The 21,572-nt window shown below is 28.4% G+C and overlaps 1 protein-coding gene across 1 annotated transcript in view; it reads right to left on the minus strand.

The window, feature by feature from the left end:
- Nucleotides 1–21,572, minus strand: part of LOC140441340 (serine protease inhibitor dipetalogastin) — a 271,631-nt gene that overhangs the window by 107,834 nt on the left and 142,225 nt on the right. The window lies entirely within an intron of this gene.

Below are 21,572 nucleotides of genomic sequence, written 5' to 3' on the forward strand. Positions count from 1 at the left end.
ACCAGAGTTAATAATGGGCTGTTGAACGTGCCACTGGCTCTGTTACCTTCTTTGTATATCGTAGGTCCAAGAAATAGCAGACTATCTTGCTGTAATAGTTTTCACCTTCCAAAAAAATGTTGTCAACGGCATTTCCTTTAAATATTTTCGCCTTCCATATTTGTTACTAAATATTAACTCGATAAAACGTATTAACCGCTTCAGGTTAACTAGAGTACTGATGTATTTAAGTAATAGTAATAAACAAAGTCGTTATCAATAAACCAGTTATTGATAAACAATATAATGGAAATTCCCAAACATTTAACAAAGTGGAATTGTGTTTGGTAGCAAACTAAAGCATCAATTGGTTTATGTTTAAATGTAAAGTTTAAGAGTTGATAAAACCAATGATTTATTAAATGACATTAAAGTTTTTAATTCTATAAATTTTCTCTTTTGTCTTAAATTTGGAACCCTTCAGGGTCTATCATTAATTACTATATGTATACCTGATTTTGATCTAGCGGCAAATTATTGTCGCTCAGATATTGGGGTGATACTGCAATCAGGATAAAAAAAATTGTAATGTAATAAGCAAATATTTTACAGATAAACATTTTGAAATAAATGGTATTTTAGCTGAAGCATATTTAAATATTGAGTCAGTATGTACATTGTTAAACTGCTAGAGATATCCTTCTAATAATGATAATAGTTTATTTAAATTATTATAAACCGTTTTGGAGAAGATTGTCAAATCTAACATATATTTAATTATCCAACATATATACCTAATTTATATTATAAAACTATTCATATAAAACTTAATTATCGAACATGTATACCTAATATATATTATAAAAAGATTCATATAAAATAAATTCTAACTACAATACCGTTTGTCTTTTGGCCAACCTGTGAGAGTGGGAGCTGCAAATATCTCAATTTAGTGTATGGATCACATTTTTTTGATGTGGATCAAATTTTATTTTTTTGTGTATGGATCAAATTTTACTTTGTAAGGTCCTACATGTGTACTTGTTAATGTTGTTAAAGATAACTTAACAACAAAAATGGTTTTATATCCGTTCACCCAGGACAAATTATTATTTGCATTGCTAATTTAAAAACTGAAAAATACCAGATCTTGTGAATCTAATATGTCGAGTAATTACTATTTAAATGTAAATAAGCCGCAATTAAAGGTTAAAGTACGTTTATTGACGTTTTAATTTCCATTTCGGAAATCGTTCTCAAAATACAAACATTAGTAAATTAAACAAATTTTGTTTTTATGTTACTTAGTGAAAAATAGTTTCAGAACAATAATTTGTCGAGATTCCAGGGTTTATCACAAAATTTGTAATTATTGCAATAATTTCACCTCTTAGGGATAGCGCCCACCAAACTGGCATGGCAAGTGACAAGTAGCAAGTAGCGCGCGCATCGAGTTAGAATCTAACTCGATGAGCGCGCGTCTAGCATGTTACTTAAAATGTAACCAATGCAAACGAATGATTCAGCGCACACAAAAATGACAGTGACAGTGGCGTCATGCATCTTGCTACGCCACATCGTTAAAAATAGAGCTTGTTCTACTTTTTGCCACGTGATACTTGCATTTTGTGTGTGTGTTTGTTAAAAAATTTAAATATGGAAGACAGTCCAGAATTTAATATTCGTTTTGTCTCATTACTTGAGAAATTTCCAGGTATCTATGACAACACAAGTCCGGAATTTTTTAATTCTTTAAATAAATTAAATCTACTATGCCCTTACATCTCTTTCCAATAAGGGTGTACCCAAAACTGACGTGGCGGACGAGTTTTGTTCATATTGTTGACGTTTAAAAGCGTTAGCATAACTTCATCCTGAGAGACATTTTGAATTAACTAGCCTTTTTAATGTCATGCTACTTTGGTGTGCGCTACCTGCCACGCCAGTGTCATGCCCTTTCTATGCCACTGCCATGTTACATGTCACGCCAGTTTGGTGGGCGTTCTCCCTTACACATCTCCACGTAAATTTGATTTTGCCAAATTTAATTATATTATTTAATTTAAGCATCCTGTAGGGATATTTTCCCTTTTGTTAGACCATACAATCTGATGTCTAAATTATTTAGTTGCATTATGGCCGATCCCACATATTTGTTTAGAAATTTCCTAGCGCTAGGGAGAGTAATAATAGTACATATAATTTGTAAAAATTCTTCAATAGAAGTTCCGCTACCTCTCAAGGTCGCGGCATATTATCGTGCACGTATAGTTTCCGGCACGTAGCGCTTCCACTTCAGCAATTGGGCTGCGCGTTCACATTTTCATATATAGAACGTTTCAGTTTGGTTCGGTGAAGATATCTCGCTTTTCTCGACAAAAATTATGTGCAATTGCTCTTCTTTTTAACGATGAAGAATGAAAAACTGTGTTAAAAATAAGGTTTGAAGTACATCCAATGCTAAGAGAAAGGAAGAAGGAATGTGAATACTGAACTTTATACAGAGAAATAATTGACGACGATGAAAAATATTATGGATATTTTAGAATGAATAGGATTCAGTTTAAATATATTTTAAATTTAATTTCACCTTCAGTTAAAAAAACAAAATACTACATTTAACGAAGCCATACATATCAAACCAAAAAGTATTTTAAAAAAAAAAAGGTATCACTTCCGTACAAAAGTCCTAATTGTTTATCACTTCCGTGATTAATTGTCACAAAGCAATAAAAACACATGCATAAATGACAAAATAGCCTCGAAAATTATTTTTTTAAATACTCTGTATCAAAATCAAACAAATACCTAAATAAACAACAGGGGGAAAACGACGGACATCTAAATCACATTATCCTTACCAACCGGTTACGTTGCCGTCGGCATCAGTAAAATATTTTTTTCAAATACACTGAACGGAAACGTTAAGTGTCTGAAACGCTATGTTCCGGACAGTGTGCGTTGTTCATATTTAAAATCATTTAAATTATATTTTTCGGAAACTAAACGCTATATGCTGGAAACGCAACGTGCACAATAATATGCCACGACCTTCACTCTTACAAAAAAAATGTATGCCACTGGAGGACCAAGAATAAATCAGGAATAACCAGAAACTGGTTCTCACCATAAAAATATAATTTTAATTATATTCAATTGTGGCTTAATCCCATACAAACATAATATTTAGTATAGGTTCTTTAACGTTTATTTTTTACTGTCCTTTTAAGTTTATATATCAAGCTTTCCAATTTTATTTAAAGTAAACATTTTGCGTAGGTTTAAAATTTAAACAAAACGTAGGTTTAAATATTTATTTTTGTAATTTTTTAGTCATTTATAGTAATAGTATTTACAAATAGTATGGTTACGTCTCACCACAATATTTGTTGTTCTCTCCTCCTAATTTACACTCTTAATATCCACCTTAAAAATTTTGTCATTAAAGTCTTCCCAAGAAGAAACTTAACTTTTACCAGCTTTATATATTAAAAAAATTAAACAATTTTTTCCACAACGTAATAATCTCCGAGGTACTTTTAATATGTAAAGTATGTGGAAATAATGTTCTTCCGTATTTAATTCAAATACTTCCTATCAATTTCTAGTTTTGTAATAATTTAATAAATTGGTAATTCTTATGTAATAATATTCAAAATATTATTCGATTGCGTTACCTAACACTAAAATAATATTTAAATTTTACGATTTCTTTTTTGTCTTATTTACTGCATTTAATAGTTTTTCACGAAATATTGAATTTCCAGATATTTAAATACCGGTCAGGCAACATAATCTTTAGACCTATAGTTTCAATCTTGCTTCAATCTCTTCCACAAAAAAATAATTTATAAAATATATCCAGGGAAAAATTTTACACAAACGTTCAAACAAATGTTATAAAAATATATATTTATAATATATTTATATAAATTTTTTCATTAATTTCGGTGAAAACATAATACCAGGACGGACTTGATAAATTAATACAAAGTACTAATTTTGTAACTAATACACAATTAAAATCACAAATGTTAGGAATAACTAATACCTGCATGCATTTATCTTATCAGAAGAAAAGTAGAGATATAAAAAAGTTGGAATAGGAATATAAAAGATACATCTCATGGTAATTCCGTCCACTTCTTCCCTTGCTTTTTCATCTAGTCGTACATAATTTTATCCTTCCTTTAATTTAGGTATTCAATTATTATGATGCTTTCGTTCAGTTTATTATGTTTCACGGATCCATTCTACATACTTATTTATCTTCTAGCGATTAGAAGCGTTAGTGACGATAATGTTTAAGTTTCAGTATTGCTAGTATTTACTTTCCTATCAAATAGATTATATTTCTCTATTGACCAATAATTATTTTTTGTCGATATAATGATTTCATTTTGTTTTACACTGGTTGAAATCAATTATCTAGAAAGGTTTTTTTGTTAGCTCTTAATGCCCTAACATATATTATATATATATATATATATATATATATATATATATATAGTTTATATATATATATATATATATATACACTCAAAAATGTTTTGCATATTATCTGTAACGCAACTGAACGTTTCTCATTTGAAATTTTTTGCACTGATTTTTTTTGTTTACAAAAATAATGTATTTTATTGCTTGTTTTTTGTTTCTTAATCGTCGCAACGATTCTCGGTATTCATATTGCGTTCATCAGTTTTCGAAAACCGATATTTGTAAAAATTGGTTTGCGTTTTATTCACTTTATGGTGAAAACTATGAATAGATAGGTGATATCTGAGTTCAACATAGCTAGAATCGTTATTTTGATTGAGGAAGGCCACACACAAGTCGACGTTGCTGTCCGGGTTGGAGTTAATCAGAGTGACGTGTCTCGGATTGTGAAAAATATCGAGAAACGAATTCTGTAAGCGATCGTCCAAAAAGCGGAAGACCCAGAATTACTACCAATATCCAAGAACGCTTTTTAACGTTAACTGCCCGGAGAAATCCCTCTATGACTGCTCCAGCTATTAGAAGAGAGCTCCAGCAAGCTCATAATATTGTAATTTGCGATCAGACTATTAAAAACAGGTTACATTCGCCGAACTTATTTACAAGAAGACCATTGTTTGTACCAAAGCTTACGTTAGAGCAGAAAAGGACTCGACTGGAATGCGCCAATGAACATTTACAATGCCATGATAACAGATTGAGAAACGTGTTATTTTCTGATAAAACCAAAATTAGCCTTTTGTCAGATAATCGCCGAATTAGGATTTGGAGGAACCCAAATCGACAGGATAGACTTAACCAAGCTGTCCAAAGAGTCCCATACCAAGGTGGCTCTATAATGTTTTGGGGCGGCTAAATAATATCGTGCTATCATGCTAAATAATAAAACTCCTTTAATTCCTATTGTTAGTATCATGAATGGACAAATTTATATTGATACCACTCTTATGCCTGTTGTACGCTTGTGGCGAGGAGCTGTTGGTCCAGAATTTATTTTTATGGACGACAATGCGCCTCCCCATCGTACGGGACATGTGGTAGATTTTTTAGAGACAGAAAATATCGTCAGATTACAATGGCCACCTTGCTCACCTGACCTCAGTCCCATTGAGCACGGATGGGATATGCTTAAAAGAAAAATTCAAGGCAACCACCCACAAGGACACTACAAGACCTTAGAATAGCAGCGATTGAAGAATGGGGCACCATGGACCAGAACTACATTAATAAACTTATAAGAAGCATGGGACATCGCTTTCAGTTTTGCATTAATGCAAGAGGTGGAAATACGGCATATTAAGTATTAGTTCCTATATCTGTACAAATTAAAAAAATATATTTATAATACATATTATAAATAATAATAATAAATTGTTAATCATTTAAATTTTGTTTATTGTTTTTTTCAAAACATACAATTTTATATATATAATAAAGTATTTTGTTAAAAAAAAAACAGATTTCACCAGATTTGGTGGATAATTTTGAAAATATTACATTATGCAAAACATTTTTGAGTGTATATATATATATATATATATATATATATATATATATATATATATATATATATATATATAGATATATCTTTAAGAAATATGACCGTTTAATTTAATATAAAAAAAAAGTGCACTTGTAAGTGAATGAGATGTTTTCGGTCAATTTGGAGATAAAAAAGACAACAGTTGTGCTACTTTATCTATTTAATGAAGACGTTTCGCCCACTGTTTAATGAGCATCATCAGTTCATCTAAAAGAGTGTTATTAGCGATACATCTAATATGAGAAACAATTAAGTAAATGATTAATGAAATGAACCTTTAAAAGATCTGTATCGTTAAAATGGTATTAATGTGAAGAAACATCAAAAATTAATCTAATAAATACATCAGCAAACAAATACAGAAACACAGAACGCCGGAAGATTCCTCCCAATTTACGTAATTTTATATTATCTATCAAAAAATGTACTTGTCAATTTTGAAATGTTATATTAACAACGACACGGCTAGGGTTCTTGACTGTTATGACCATATCATGCAAAATGAAGTATTTGAAAGCTCGAATGTGAGAACTGACAATCAGATGGTAAGATTAAAGGAAAAGTTTTGTAGATGCCAACATAAAGGTTATGATATAATAAAAGAAACTGAAGAAGAAACCAATAATTAAAAGTAGAATACGGAAGAATCAATTTTGTAGTATTAGTGCATGGTAAATTTGGCTTAAGTTGCTGATATCAAATAACTATAAAAGTGGAACTACAAAAAAAATATTAACTCACCAAATAAAATTAGTTTGGTTAATAAATGTATGCTGCTAAAAATATTTCAAAAAATTATTACTAAATAAAAAAGAATTTTTAAACAAAATTTTAATTATTTGGCATTATAATTGTCAAAAATAAAAATTGTAAGTTGGCATTCATGACATTGAGGCTTATTTTTAATTGGTCGCTATTTTAACTTATTTATAAATTCAATTGTTTTTGTGTTAAAAAGTTTTTCAAAATTATGTTACAAAATTTAAGAGAAACATAAACAAACAGAAGCTAATTTTTAAAATAGTGTTTTGAAATATGTTTAGCAGCCTAAATTTATTTGACAAACTATTTCTAGTTCCACTTTGTAAGATATTTTGTATTTTTCAGCAGCTCTTGAAAATGATTATAAACATAATTGAAAGCTCAAGATAAAAAACAGTTATCTAATAGCTCGTTTTGTTATATATATATATATATATATATATATATATATATATATATATATATATATATATATATATATATATATATTTTTACTTGGGTTTGGGTACTATTCTTCTGCTTCTTTTTATGTAGATATGACTTTGTCTGGTTTTAAATGTGCCTTCAGTAAGTTGTCCTTCCATCTTTTTTGTGGTCTTCCGACTGATTGTCTTCCTATTGGGGAACCGTCTATCGCCGTCTTTACTACTCTATTTGTTGTTATTCGGCTTATATTATCGTTCCTTTCTACTCTTTCATTTTTTACCCCGTCCTTGATGTTCTTCACCTTGCATCTACATTATATACATTATATACAAATATATATATATATATATATATATATATATATATATATATATATATATATATATATATATATATATATATATATATATATAATATACGTCTAGTTCTGTCCCATAGTGTTTTATCATCAATTTTTCTAAGAAACGCTATCTCTGTTGTTTCTAACATTATTTTGTCCTGTCTGTGTTAAGTCGAGTTTCGTTTCTTTCCCGATATTTTAATTTCTTAATATTATCTATTTAATTCTGTTAAACCTGCAGCTCTGTTTGCTCTATTTACTTAATCTTCCACTTCTATTTCGTGCTTTTCGTAGCTATATAGTGTGGTGACTAGATATTTAAATTCCGTTACTTGTTCGATTATCTAATCATCCAACTACAATTTACATCTAAGTAAATTTGCTGTTAAGTGTAGTATAAAGGACTCAGAGAATCTGCCTGTTTTATTTAAATGCCAGCTTCAATTGGGTCGGTTAGTTTTTATTCTCCTTTTACTTTTATTGTGTTGTTTTGGTAGATATTTTCGATCGTTTTAATTAATCTTAGAGGTATCTCTCTTACATACAATAAGTACACTTGTTACTGTCCCTTAATTTGATCCTATCAAATATCCTCTTGAGTTCCACGAAACATAGATAATGGTTTTTTGTATTCTAATGATTTCTCTTGCACTTGTCTCATTATAAATATATTATTTAATTAATAAATTGATTCCTCTGTAATGGTCGATACTCACCGGGCGTAATCAACGATAAATTAAGACAATCTCGAGGAAAAAGTTTTTTTTCATAACATCTTTTATATTATAAAAAAAGTATTCGGCCAATTGTGTGGAACACTGTATTTAATAGAAATAAAGATAATATATATTTTGGTAGATCTAATATATGCTAATTATATTTCCTACATCATTTTAATTTAATTGCCGTTAGTGTTGAATTTGCTCCCAATAGAAAGTCTTATTAAGTAGTGACATTTCAAGATTCCGTTTGATAACTTCTGACATACTTTGAACGTATTATGTATAATAAAAAGGATAACTCAAGCGTAAAGCAACCGTCATAAATATTTTATAAAAGATTAGAATGATTTAGTAGCATACCACGCTAGAATTAATGCGGTATCATCCTTTATCGGTTTATGATATGGTCTATAAATGTTGAAGAATGTTATATGGGTAATATATATATATATATATATATATATATATATATATATATATATACATATATATCTAATATTAAAATATTAAAAAAATTACAGAAACTAATTGTTTTCTAAAAGTGTTATCTCCCCGAAGGAGGTTACGCTTGAAATTTTCGTATGTAGATATGAAAGTCATTACTACATAAAAAAAAAGCAGAAGAATAGTATCCAAACCAAAGTAAAAATGACTCACAAAGGCTATCAATTATAAAAAGTCTGTATAAAAAAACCATAAAAAAATAACGAAAGTCGTTACCTAGATCAGAGGTTTCCATTTTTTTTTAGCAGTAAGTTGTAAATGAAAATCAAACTCCTTTTGACGGAACTCCATCTCTTGTGAGGAATCCCATCTTTAAGTTAATGCTTTATAGCAGTAAACTTTACCAATCCGTCAAATGAAAATTGTTTTATTAATTGGACCGCAAAAAATTGAGGTGCTGGATGGAAGGAAGAAAGCAAAGAAGAAGGATGAAAATAATAAATTAAATACATGCACAACACTTATTACTATAATATATTTATAACATGAAAAACAGTTAATTTTGAAAATATGTTATGCGTAGAATGAGCTTTTTCATTCAAGGTTTTTGCGATCTTCATTCAATTTTTTTTTTATTTTAACCTCCACAAGTCATTTTTCCAAGTTAGCTATACCTCATTTTCTCCAAAAAATTAATTTAAAAAAGAAAACAATTTTTACTTTATTATTATTGAAGGAGCCTAATTTTTTGCAAATAGGACATTTATCTATCTTTGTGAACGTAGTGTTGTTTTATATCTATAAAATCGTGATGACTGTATTGAATTTATTAAATAAACAGGCCAGCTAACTTAATTTTATTACCTATTGCTCGTCATGCAATAGTTCAATACAATTTATAGCAACAAATTTAAGCTGAAAACTTCAATCAATTACTATTTAAATGGGAATAAGCCACAATTTAAGGTTAAAGTACGTTTATTGACGTTTCAATATCCACTTCGGAAATCGTTCTCAAAATACAAACATTAGTAAATTAGTCATTTAGTTTAGATTGATGCTTTCACTTGCCTTTTTACACATACGTTTAAAGTATTTTCTCGAGTCTTCAATTGACTGAATTGGCAATTTATACGGTTTGACTTTTTTTTTTAAAACGCGTGAAAACTTTTAAATACCTTGGCACCACAATCAATGACCAATCGGATCCACAACAAGAGATAAAAACCCGAATAAAAATGGCAAGACAAGCTTTTGTGAAATTCAGACCGCTCCTGTGTAATCAAAACCTAAATTTCGAAATACGCTACAGAATGGTCAAGTGCATATGGTCCATCTTGCTTTATGGCATGGAAACGTGAACTTTAAAAAAAACATCTATTAACAAACTTGAAGCATTTGAAATGTGGTCATTGAGAATAATGATGCGCATACCTTGGGTGGATAGAGTTCGAAATGATGACGTCCTTAAGAGAGCCGGCGTGGAAAGAGAACTCTTTGAATTTATTAAAAAACGCAAGATTGGTTACCTTGGGCACATATTGAGAGGAGCAAATTATGAAATACCACAGTTAATCCTACAAGGGAAGATTGAAGGTAGGAGGGGAGCTGCCCGCAAACAATTATCCTGGTTAAGGAATATTAAAGAATGGACAGGAATACACAATACAGGCGAGCTGTGTCACGCCGCCAAGAACAGAATTCTAGTAATGAGATAGTCGCCTACGCACTTTGGTGTATGGCATGTTAAGAAGAAGAAGACTTTTTTTTTTTTTCAGAAGTATAACTAACGTAGTCAGAAGAGCCAAATGTGTGGGTGGTATATTAATTTTAAAGAATTGATTAAAAAAAGAGTAAAATGAGTAAGGGCAATACACCTAACATTTATAGACTTTAAAAAGGCATACGATACAGTCCCATGAAATAAGTTTGTGGGTAGCTATGCTAATTTTTGGTATTAAGAATAACTACGTACAAACAATAAGTAAACTATATGAAGATTGCAGTAGTTCAGTCATAGTCGGAAACAATATTTCTTGGAAATTTGTGTTAATAAGATAAGCTTGATACAGAGGTGCACATTAGCACCGACCTTATTTAAAATATATTTAGAGATAGAGACAATAGCACTTATATGTTTAAAAAATTACTCGAGGAATATCCAAAACGGAGCTTTACAACAAATACTACAAAACTTAGTACATGGTAGTAAGTGAAGATTATCGACCAGACTTAGATGTAGGAATATGCAAAGTTAAGAATGTTTGTTCGTTAAAATACTTGGCACTCGTCACTCTTACAGCAAACGGAAAAAGCTACCAAGATATCACAAATAAAATTGAAAAAGTAAAAGGGCAATAGGCCACCTAAAGTAAATGCTGTGAAGTGATAAAATTTTGAAAACAAAAATAATGCTATACAAAGCAATTGCTCAAATCATCATAACTTACAATACGTAAAATTATAGCAGAAAATGAAACCATTCTAGACGTCATACATAGCAAAATATTAACTTGGTATCGTCACCTACTTCCAAAGTCCAGTTTCTCTGCAATTTCGCAAAATTTTCATATATTTTGTCCACTTTGTCAATTTGACGTAAATGATATCTTAGTTAGTACTGTTCAGTAAGAACACTTGCACAGGTTAAGAGTCTTCACAATTTTATTTAAAAATGTTTTTGAAAACGATTTACGGATAGGAAATTGATGTGTCAAAACAAATGTAAAATGTAATTGTTACTACAATCAATTTAATCCCACTTAACCTAATATCTAAATATCTTATAATGTTTACTTTTTACTAAGAATAACACACATAAATATATAAATTTTATTTTAAGTAACATATTTTCCTCCTTGAGTACTTAACAATTAACACAATTCTTCACCTCGCCTAAAACCAATTTTTCCTACTATTTCTATGAAACCGTTTCAACACTCAGCCATTCATTAACCTAGACACTAGTGAAAGTCGTTTTCGATATTTCCTCATTTTTTCTTTTCTCATCCTGTGGCACTCCTCTTCACACATTTTCAATTCAATTCACAAAGAACAAGAGAGCCATAAACGAACACATCATTTTTGAAGCGGCACGATATTTGTGAAATAGTGACCTAATCTCCTACTTACATGTTTGTTTAAAACGCAGGGTCAGATCCAGTTATCTTTTATATATTGCTAGTAATATACTAAACTATTATTTTACTGTATAATTAAATTATCGATTTAAAACTTAAAAAAAACTAAAATATGATGAATAAGAATAATAAAATTAAAAGAAAGCAAATTTATTCTTCCGGTTTTCTTTATTCTCTTTGTTCTGGTCCCATCTGTTGGTATTTTCTAGTAATGATAAAAATTCTATTTTCTCCAGTTCGTTTATATGTTTATTTCATTTTTTTGCCATTTTAAGTATTCATTCATTTCTCTTTTGATGAACCTTACAGGTTCTACTATAATATAACTGTTTTCCAGTCGATTAAGTGCAGGATTTTTATCGTTTTTGCTCATTATCGAAAAAGTACTTGGCTTGTTTTTGACATATAGATATATTATATATATATATATATATATATATATATATATATATATATATATATATATATTGTTATGATGTGTTTTTTGTTTGAATGATGAGCAATGAGTATTTTTAATAATATAGGGTTTTAATCGCGGTTCTCAAAGAATTAGCTTGTAAGTACTTTTTAAAATTATCTTTATTATAACTATTATGAAACACACATATATATCTAACCTAGCCAATGTAAATTTAAAATAAACTATCTTTAAATTGATGTTCTTATAAAACTAATTAAATTCTATAGACAATGTTAAATTTAAACAAACTATCTTCAAAATTGAAATTGTTATGATATTAACTAAATTATATTAACAAAATTTTGTACCTTTCTTTCACTGAATGCCTAAATGAACTGTTTTCCACTATATATATTCTAATCACCACTGAAAGTCTTCGTACTTCGGTTATCCTTGTTTTTGTGAAATTTCTTTTTCCAATTATCAGCTTCTACTAATTTAAGATATATTTTTCTTCACCAGCATTTATATACCACCAATCAAACCAGCAAACAGCATTTATATTTATTCTTCTTTTCAATATACCAATATCCAATTATTATAAGTTGATTTATATTAATCTCCAACCATAATATAATTTAATTTCTTCCAATATACTTTTATAATCTCCAATAATTATTTGTGTATAATTATAAATGTGCATTAATTATATGCATAATTTTTAATCTTCATTTAACTCACTATATTAAACAATTCGACTATTTGTACCTGATTCACTGACTCCAACTAACTTTCATATTTCTTACTAAACTTTTCTGACTGACTTCTTGAAAATTCTGAACAATTTACTTCAATATTCACTAACTAATTGTATCTTTCTACTAACTTTCATAATAAACTGGCCTGACTTCTGACTAAAAACTTAAAAACTGCTATCTTGAATCCAAATCACGGGTATTTATATGTTTTTGGATTTCTAGAACCATCTCGTAAGATATCATGTTCTATTTTGTTCTATTAACTACTTGTCTGAATTTTCTGGAACAAACCATTTCGCAAACATGGCCATCTCCGGAGATCCAGAGAATTCCATTCTTTTCTATTAATAATTTTGTTTACATTTAGGCTTTTCAGATCAGAATATATAATTAAATTAGTAACTTAACATTCTAATTTAATAAAATACACATTTCAAACAATATATTATTATAACCCACTTTATATTCGTAAATATTCTTAAACGTCACTTCAGAGTATAAATATCTGTCAATCTCCGAGAGTATTTTTGGTTGCCTAAGCACATGGCTCACTTATATATATTTACAATATTAAAATACAACTTTTTACAATTATTATATGCTAATTTATTTAAAATGCCCTCAAATAAATATATTTTTATTAAATTCTCTAGTATATAACTTATTTAAAACAACCAAATATCTAATATTATGTAGTATATAACTTATAAATTATTTTCTATAAACCCTAATCGTCACAATACCCCAAAATAATATTTAAAATAAATAATTTACTTATTATTTTTTTAAATATTAATTTTCTCATACCTTATTAAATTTAATAAATTAATAATTCAATTTTTTTTATTATTTAAAGTGTGTTAAATACATCCCTGTTCGCTGTCTATGTCAAAGCAGAGAACAACGGAGCACAGTTCGGCTATTCTATGGTCAAACTGTCATGTCAAATGGAGAGAATAAAATATAACCTTAATTAAAAATATAATGGATATTGTGTTCTGTTTATTTATAGACAAAATCTAGGAATTATTTCCATTCAAAATAACTTTCATCAATATAAATTGGTAAGTTTTTCCACTTTATTATATTAGAAAGACATTTTTATAGCAATTATAGTATCAATTTTGTGTCTAATCCCAAATTATGATTTTTAGGGTACAAATTAATTTCCATATATACAAAATTCAACAAGTATGATGTCAAATTTATTCACAACAAAGAAATCTACCATCTATCTATGAAATGGATCTATCAGTAAGTTATTAGTGTTATTATATTTGTGTTAAAGGTATAGAAATCATTATTCAATCTCTTCATGATATTGAAAAATGTCGTTGATATGAAATATGCCTCTTAGTCTGTTCTCTGCATCTATTAACACATAACTATTTAGTCCATTCTGATTTTCAATTGTATATGGACCTTCAAACATTGGTTGTAATTTCTTACAACGGTTTTCTTTAACATTACTTTTTCTAAGTGAACGAATTAACACTAGGTCTCCTTTTTGAAATGTGATTGGTTTTTTTATATTTCGATTTTGTCTTCTGATATATTTTTCAGCTTTCCTCCTAATTCGGTTATTCACTTTCTGCATTACTTGTTCTAACATATCCTGATTATATTCACTAATCCACTTTCTGTTTCCTATATGGCCGAACATTAAATATTCTGGTACTTCTTCTGTATTCAAATTATGTGTATTATTTAAAAAATACTCTACTTGTGGTATATGTTGCTGCCAAGTTTCGTGTTGATTTTGGCACAGTATCCTTAAATATTTTATAACTTCTTTAATATATCTTTCTGCAGGATTTGCCTGAGGATGTCTGATACTTGTAAAATGAATGTTGATTCCCTTTTTCTCACAAAATGTCCGAAATTTTTGGTTGTTAAAATATGTAGCATTATCTATTATGCAATTTCTAAATGGTCCTATTTCTTCGAAAAATTGATTAATATATAATTTTAATGTTTTAACATTTGTTCTAGAGCAGGGATATAGTTTAATAAATTTTGTATATAAATCAACTATCACTAGTATATGCTTTTTTCCTGTTGGACTGAGAACTAAATTTGAAATAAAATCCATGGAAACTGTATTTAGTTTTTCATATACCACATTAGATTTATATGTGTTCTGGTTTTTGAAATTCTTTTCTTTGTTTAGTTGACATATTGGGCATTGGGTAGTAATTTCTTTTGCTATACTTATGTCATTCTTTGCAAAATAATTGTCCCTAAATAGCATCCAGAGCTTTCTTGAACCAATATGCATATAATTGTTATGTAAATTTTTCAATATTTTCTTTGCTAAAGTTCTAGTTATTACATATACTTCTATGCCATTTATTATTTTATAATATACCCCATCTTTCCTAAGGACTTTTTGTTTTTCACTCAAATTGATCTGATCTCTTATAATTTCTTCTTTAGAATATAATCCTGTACTTTCTACTAATTGATTTAATCCAATTTTTATTGTGCGCTGCCCTTTTTGTGGTGTATTTTCTAACCTTGATAAAGCATCTGCCACTATATTGGATTTTCCAGAAATGTATTTGATTTCAAAGCAGTATTCACTAAGTATTAGACTCCACCGATGTATTCTACTGTTTCCATATTTGTTATTTAATATAGATGTTAAAGCTTGGTGATCTGTTTCTATTGTAAATTCATTACCCAACAAATAAAATCTTAATTTTGTGACACAGTGTATTATACTTGCTAGTTCTAATTCTGAAACTGAGTAACCCTTTTCATGTGGCTTTGTAATTCTTGAAATGAATTGTATTGGGTATTCGACCCCATCATGTATTTGTAATAATACCCCTGATAATCTCTCTATTGATGCATCTGTTCTTAATATGAATGGCTGTGTGTAGTCAGGATAGTATATTTTCAAATTTGACAGAAAAATGTTTTTAATTTCTTGGAATGCTAGTTCTCTTCTCTGATCCCATCTCCATTTTACACCTTTTCTCAGTAGTTCAAGTAATGGAATTTCTTTTATACTTAGATCTGGTATCATCCTTTTATAATAATTAATTATTCCAATAAATCCTCTTAAAGTTCTTAAATTGTGTGGTGTTTTATATTCCTGAATGACTTGTGTCCGTTCTGGATCCATTTCGATTCCCTTAGTGTTAAGTTTATAACCTAGATATATGACTTCTTTTTGAAAAAATGTACATTTTTCTTGATTTATTTTTAGTCCAACTTTGTCTAATCTATTTATTATAATTTTTAGGTGTTTCTCATGATCTTCAGCCGTTTTAGAAAAAATTAATATATCATCAATGTAGTGAATTACAAAATGTTCATATTGATCCAAAATATCATGAAGACATCTACATAGAGCACTGCAAGATAATTGAAGTCCAAATGGTACTACTTTGAATTGATATACTACTCCATCTATCTGAAATCCTGTATACTGTCTACTTTTTCTTTCTAGAGGTATTAACCAGAAACTATGCTGTAAATCGATTTTAGTGAAAAATGACATTCCTGTAATTCTTCCTAATATTCCATCTATACTCATTGGTGCTTCAAATTGCTTTTCAGTAATCTTGTTAATATTCCTTGCATCCAAACATAACCTGATTTCACCTGATCTTTTTCGTACTACTACTATGGGGTTAATAAAACGTGTGTCTGCCTTCTCAATGATCCCATCTTCTAACATATTATTAATTGTTTTGTTTACTTCTTCTCTGTATTTATATGGTATTGGGTATGATTTTGTTTTAAAATCTTTTTCTTCTTTAACTTTTATACTATGGATATAATTTTGTGCAATTCTATTTTCTTTATTGACAAGTCCCTTGTGTTGCTGCAATATGGAAATGACTATTGATTTATATTCTTCAGGGCAATTTAAAACTTTTATCACATCTTCTTCTTTACAAATAAAATTATTCTTCATTATGTACTCATTATTCCTTGCTTCCAATTTTACGCACTCCGCCTCGTAGGCATCCATCTGCTTAAAATTTCCATTCCTTAAATATTCACTACAATAATTATTCTTTACATTCTTTTGGGACATTTCCCTATCATCAAAATACATTTCTTCTTCATAAACATCATTATTTTCTTTTAATAATATCCTATCAACTCTTATTCCTTCTTCTACCTCATCTTTCTGCATAAATTTAATTATTTGCCCTTCCAAAGTTACCATTCTTTCTTCAAAATCTATCTTTACTTTCTTCTTTTCCAATTCATCATTTCCCATTAATATATCAACACATAAATCCTTGACAATAAATCCTTGCATATTAATTTCTTTATTAAGAATATTAATTTTAAAATTGGCTAGTTTATCAATTTCACCCAACTTCTTATTATTTGCACCAATAATTTTAATTTTTGGAATCTTTATTATATCTGATAGTTTTAATGTATTAAAAATAAAATTCTCCGAGACTAATGTACTTTCTGAACCAGTATCTATCATAATTTTAATCATTTTATTTTTGGCCAAAGCATTTATATAAATTAAATTAATAGATTCAATAATTTTCTCTTCATCTAAAGAAATAAATTCAGAAGGTTTTTCATAATAGCAATGGCCTAACTTGTAATTCAGAAAGTTTACTGCACAAAATTGTGATTATTAGAATTGTCAGATTGTATCTGACCACTTGGATCTGATGTCCTATGTCTTTCCCTACTATGACTTCTACTCACATTTTCCTGACTTGTACTACTTCGTTCCCTGTCTTCGCAGCTTCTATTCCTTCGAACACAATTTACCTGTCTGTTATAGTTAGGTCGCTCTGTATTTCTTCTATTGTTAAAATCTTGTCTATTATTATTAGTACTGTTATTAAAATGTTGTCTATTATAACTAGTATTGTTATTACAATTTTGTCTAATTTGATTACTGTTATTATTATTAAAATTTTGTAAATTATTACCATACCTAGTATTATTGTTATATGATTGTCTATATTGTTGATTATCATTTTTTTTATATTGAAAGTTATTATTGTTTTTTCTGTTGTTAGTATTACTTGTCATATTGCCTCTTTGTATTCTTTGAATAAAATTAATGAAACTATCTATTGTTTGAATATTTTGTACAGTTACGGTTTGCACAACATCAGCATCAAAATGTCTAGATACATTTAAGACTGTTTCATCCTCTCTAAGTGGTGGTTCTAAATATTTTGCAACTGTTATCAATTTCAATGCATAATCTACCATATTTGATTTTAAATTTTGATTATACTTTCCAAAATATAGAATTTCTCTAAACTTTGCTTGCTCTAATTCACCCCAATAATAATTTAAAAATTTATTTTCAAATGTTTGAAAGTTATCTAAATCATTTTCAATACTAGCAAACCAAGTTGCTGCATTGTCATTTAATGTCATTCTAATATAATCTTTAATATCATTAATATTATTCACAAATCTTAATTTATGTTTTAAACTATTTATGTATACTCTAGGATGCAAATTTTTTATATTACCAGAGAATTTAATCCCAGTCTCATTTGTTAAATTTAAGTAAGGTCTCCCTATGTCTCTCATTTGTGAAATATCATCTATTCTCTGTTCCACATTTCTTATTTGATTACTATTTATTTGGATATTTTGTTGTATATCGTCTAATTTTTCTTCTGTGTTTCTCCTGTCTTCGTTAATTTTTACTTCTAAGTTACATTTCTGTAACTCTATTTTCTGTTCTATATCTATTTTATTATCTTGAATAATCCTCTTTACTTCTGTCCTCTCATTGTCTATCCTTTTCTTGTAGTCATTCCGTATACTTTTTATTTCATTTGCAACTTTTTTTTCTGCAGCTTCAAGTTTTTTATCCATTTGTTTTTCCATTTGTTTTACAATTTTATTATTATTATCTTCTATTTTCTTTTCTAATTTTCTATAATTCTCTTCCAATTTCTGTTCCATTTTTTTCATGTCTTCTTTGACTTCTTTTGAATTCTCTTCCAATTTTTTTATGTCTTCTTTGATTTCTTTTGAATTCTCTTCTATTGTCTTGTTCATCTGCATCATTAATGACATCAAAGCTGCCATATTGACATTTTCCTCTCTTTCTGGATTCATTTCTGCAGTATCTTGTGGAACTTGAACTAAGCTCTCCTCTTGTATAGGTTGTGTTTCTACTTCCACATCTTCTTCATTCTTTTTGCTTCTTGTACCTTTCTTTCCTTGAGACATTTTGAGACTTTACTTGTTCAAATATAATTAAAAATAAATTCTATAATTTTTCCTTTCTACTGATAATTAATTTAATTATATGAGAGCACTTATCTTCCCAAACTAATTCTTTTAAATAGAGAGCCCCACGTTGGGCGCCAAATTGTTATGATGTGTTTTTTGTTTGAATGATGAGCAATGAGTATTTTTAATAATATAGGGTTTTTATCGCGGTTCTCAAAGAATTAGCTTGTAAGTACTTTTTAAAATTATCTTTATTATAACTATTATGAAACACACATATATATCTAACCTAGCCAATGTAAATTTAAAATAAACTATCTTTAAATTGATGTTCTTATAAAACTAATTAAATTCTATAGACAATGTTAAATTTAAACAAACTATCTTCAAAATTGAAATTGTTATGATATTAACTAAATTATATTAACAAAATTTTGTACCTTTCTTTCACTGAATGCCTAAATGAACTGTTTTCCACTATATATATTCTAATCACCACTGAAAGTCTTCGTACTTCGGTTATCCTTGTTTTTGTGAAATTTCTTTTTCCAATTATCAGCTTCTACTAATTTAAGATATATTTTTCTTCACCAGCATTTATATACCACCAATCAAACCAGCAAACAGCATTTATATTTATTCTTCTTTTCAATATACCAATATCCAATTATTATAAGTTGATTTATATTAATCTCCAACCATAATATAATTTAATTTCTTCCAATATACTTTTATAATCTCCAATAATTATTTGTGTATAATTATAAATGTGCATTAATTATATGCATAATTTTTAATCTTCATTTAACTCACTATATTAAACAATTCGACTATTTGTACCTGATTCACTGACTCCAACTAACTTTCATATTTCTTACTAAACTTTTCTGACTGACTTCTTGAAAATTCTGAACAATTTACTTCAATATTCACTAACTAATTGTATCTTTCTACTAACTTTCATAATAAACTGGCCTGACTTCTGACTAAAAACTTAAAAACTGCTATCTTGAATCCAAATCACGGGTATTTATATGTTTTTGGATTTCTAGAACCATCTCGTAAGATATCATGTTCTATTTTGTTCTATTAACTACTTGTCTGAATTTTCTGGAACAAACCATTTCGCAAACATGGCCATCTCCGGAGATCCAGAGAATTCTATTCTTTTCTATTAATAATTTTGTTTACATTTAGGCTTTTCAGATCAGAATATATAATTAAATTAGTAACTTAACATTCTAATTTAATAAAATACACATTTCAAACAATATATTATTATAACCCACTTTATATTCGTAAATATTCTTAAACGTCACTTCAGAGTATAAATATCTGTCAATCTCCGAGAGTATTTTTGGTTGCCTAAGCACATGGCTCACTTATATATATTTACAATATTAAAATACAACTTTTTACAATTATTATATGCTAATTTATTAAAAATGCCCTCACATAAATATATTTTTATTAAATTCTCTAGTATATAACTTATTTAAAACAACCAAATATCTAATATTATGTAGTATATAACTTATAAATTATTTTCTATAAACCCTAATCGTCACAATATATATATATATATATATATATATATATATATATATATATATATATATATATATATATATATATATATATATATATATATATATATATATATACAGATTGAACGAATTTAAAACGGAACATACAATTTAATATATGTCTGTTTGAACTGCATTTGAAATAGTGGACCAATATAAAACTTGGACAAAAATAAATCCATACCCGGTGATAGACATTGTATAAAATATCGTTCAACTATCTGTCTCCTTTAAAGGAAAGAGGAGCTTGCCTAATAGTCGGAGAGATAGAGCCGAAATTTTGAACTGATCAGTAATATGACATTTCTCTATTTGAATATATTCATTGTAACTGGGTTAAGACTTCGCCTTACAGGCGGACGCCCCTCGTGGTACAGGGGGTGGCTATACAGGGATGAAGTTGTAATTTTTTTCGGAAAAATTAACGATCGATAATATGGCTGAAAATTTGAAAATTAAGAAACAAAAATTAGAAAAACTTTAAAAATTTCGTCATTTTTCTCACTCTCACTGATGTCATCACATTCATCATCTTCGTCACTTTCACTTTTAATAATATCACATTCATTATCTGCTTCATTTTCAATCACTACTTCTCGAATTGATTCTGGCATCTGAGGTCCACTAAACCATTTGAATTTATATGTTTCATCTTCAAACTCGCAACCATGTTCTTCAACAATCAATTCGGTTAGTACTTTTTTATGAGCATTTGTCCAAATATTTGAAATATAATGGGCTCGCAGTAGATGTTGGTGTAATTCATCTTGACATGGT

The sequence above is a fragment of the Diabrotica undecimpunctata genome, chromosome 5 (assembly GCF_040954645.1).
Source record: "Diabrotica undecimpunctata isolate CICGRU chromosome 5, icDiaUnde3, whole genome shotgun sequence".
Classification (NCBI taxonomy): domain Eukaryota; kingdom Metazoa; phylum Arthropoda; class Insecta; order Coleoptera; family Chrysomelidae; genus Diabrotica; species Diabrotica undecimpunctata.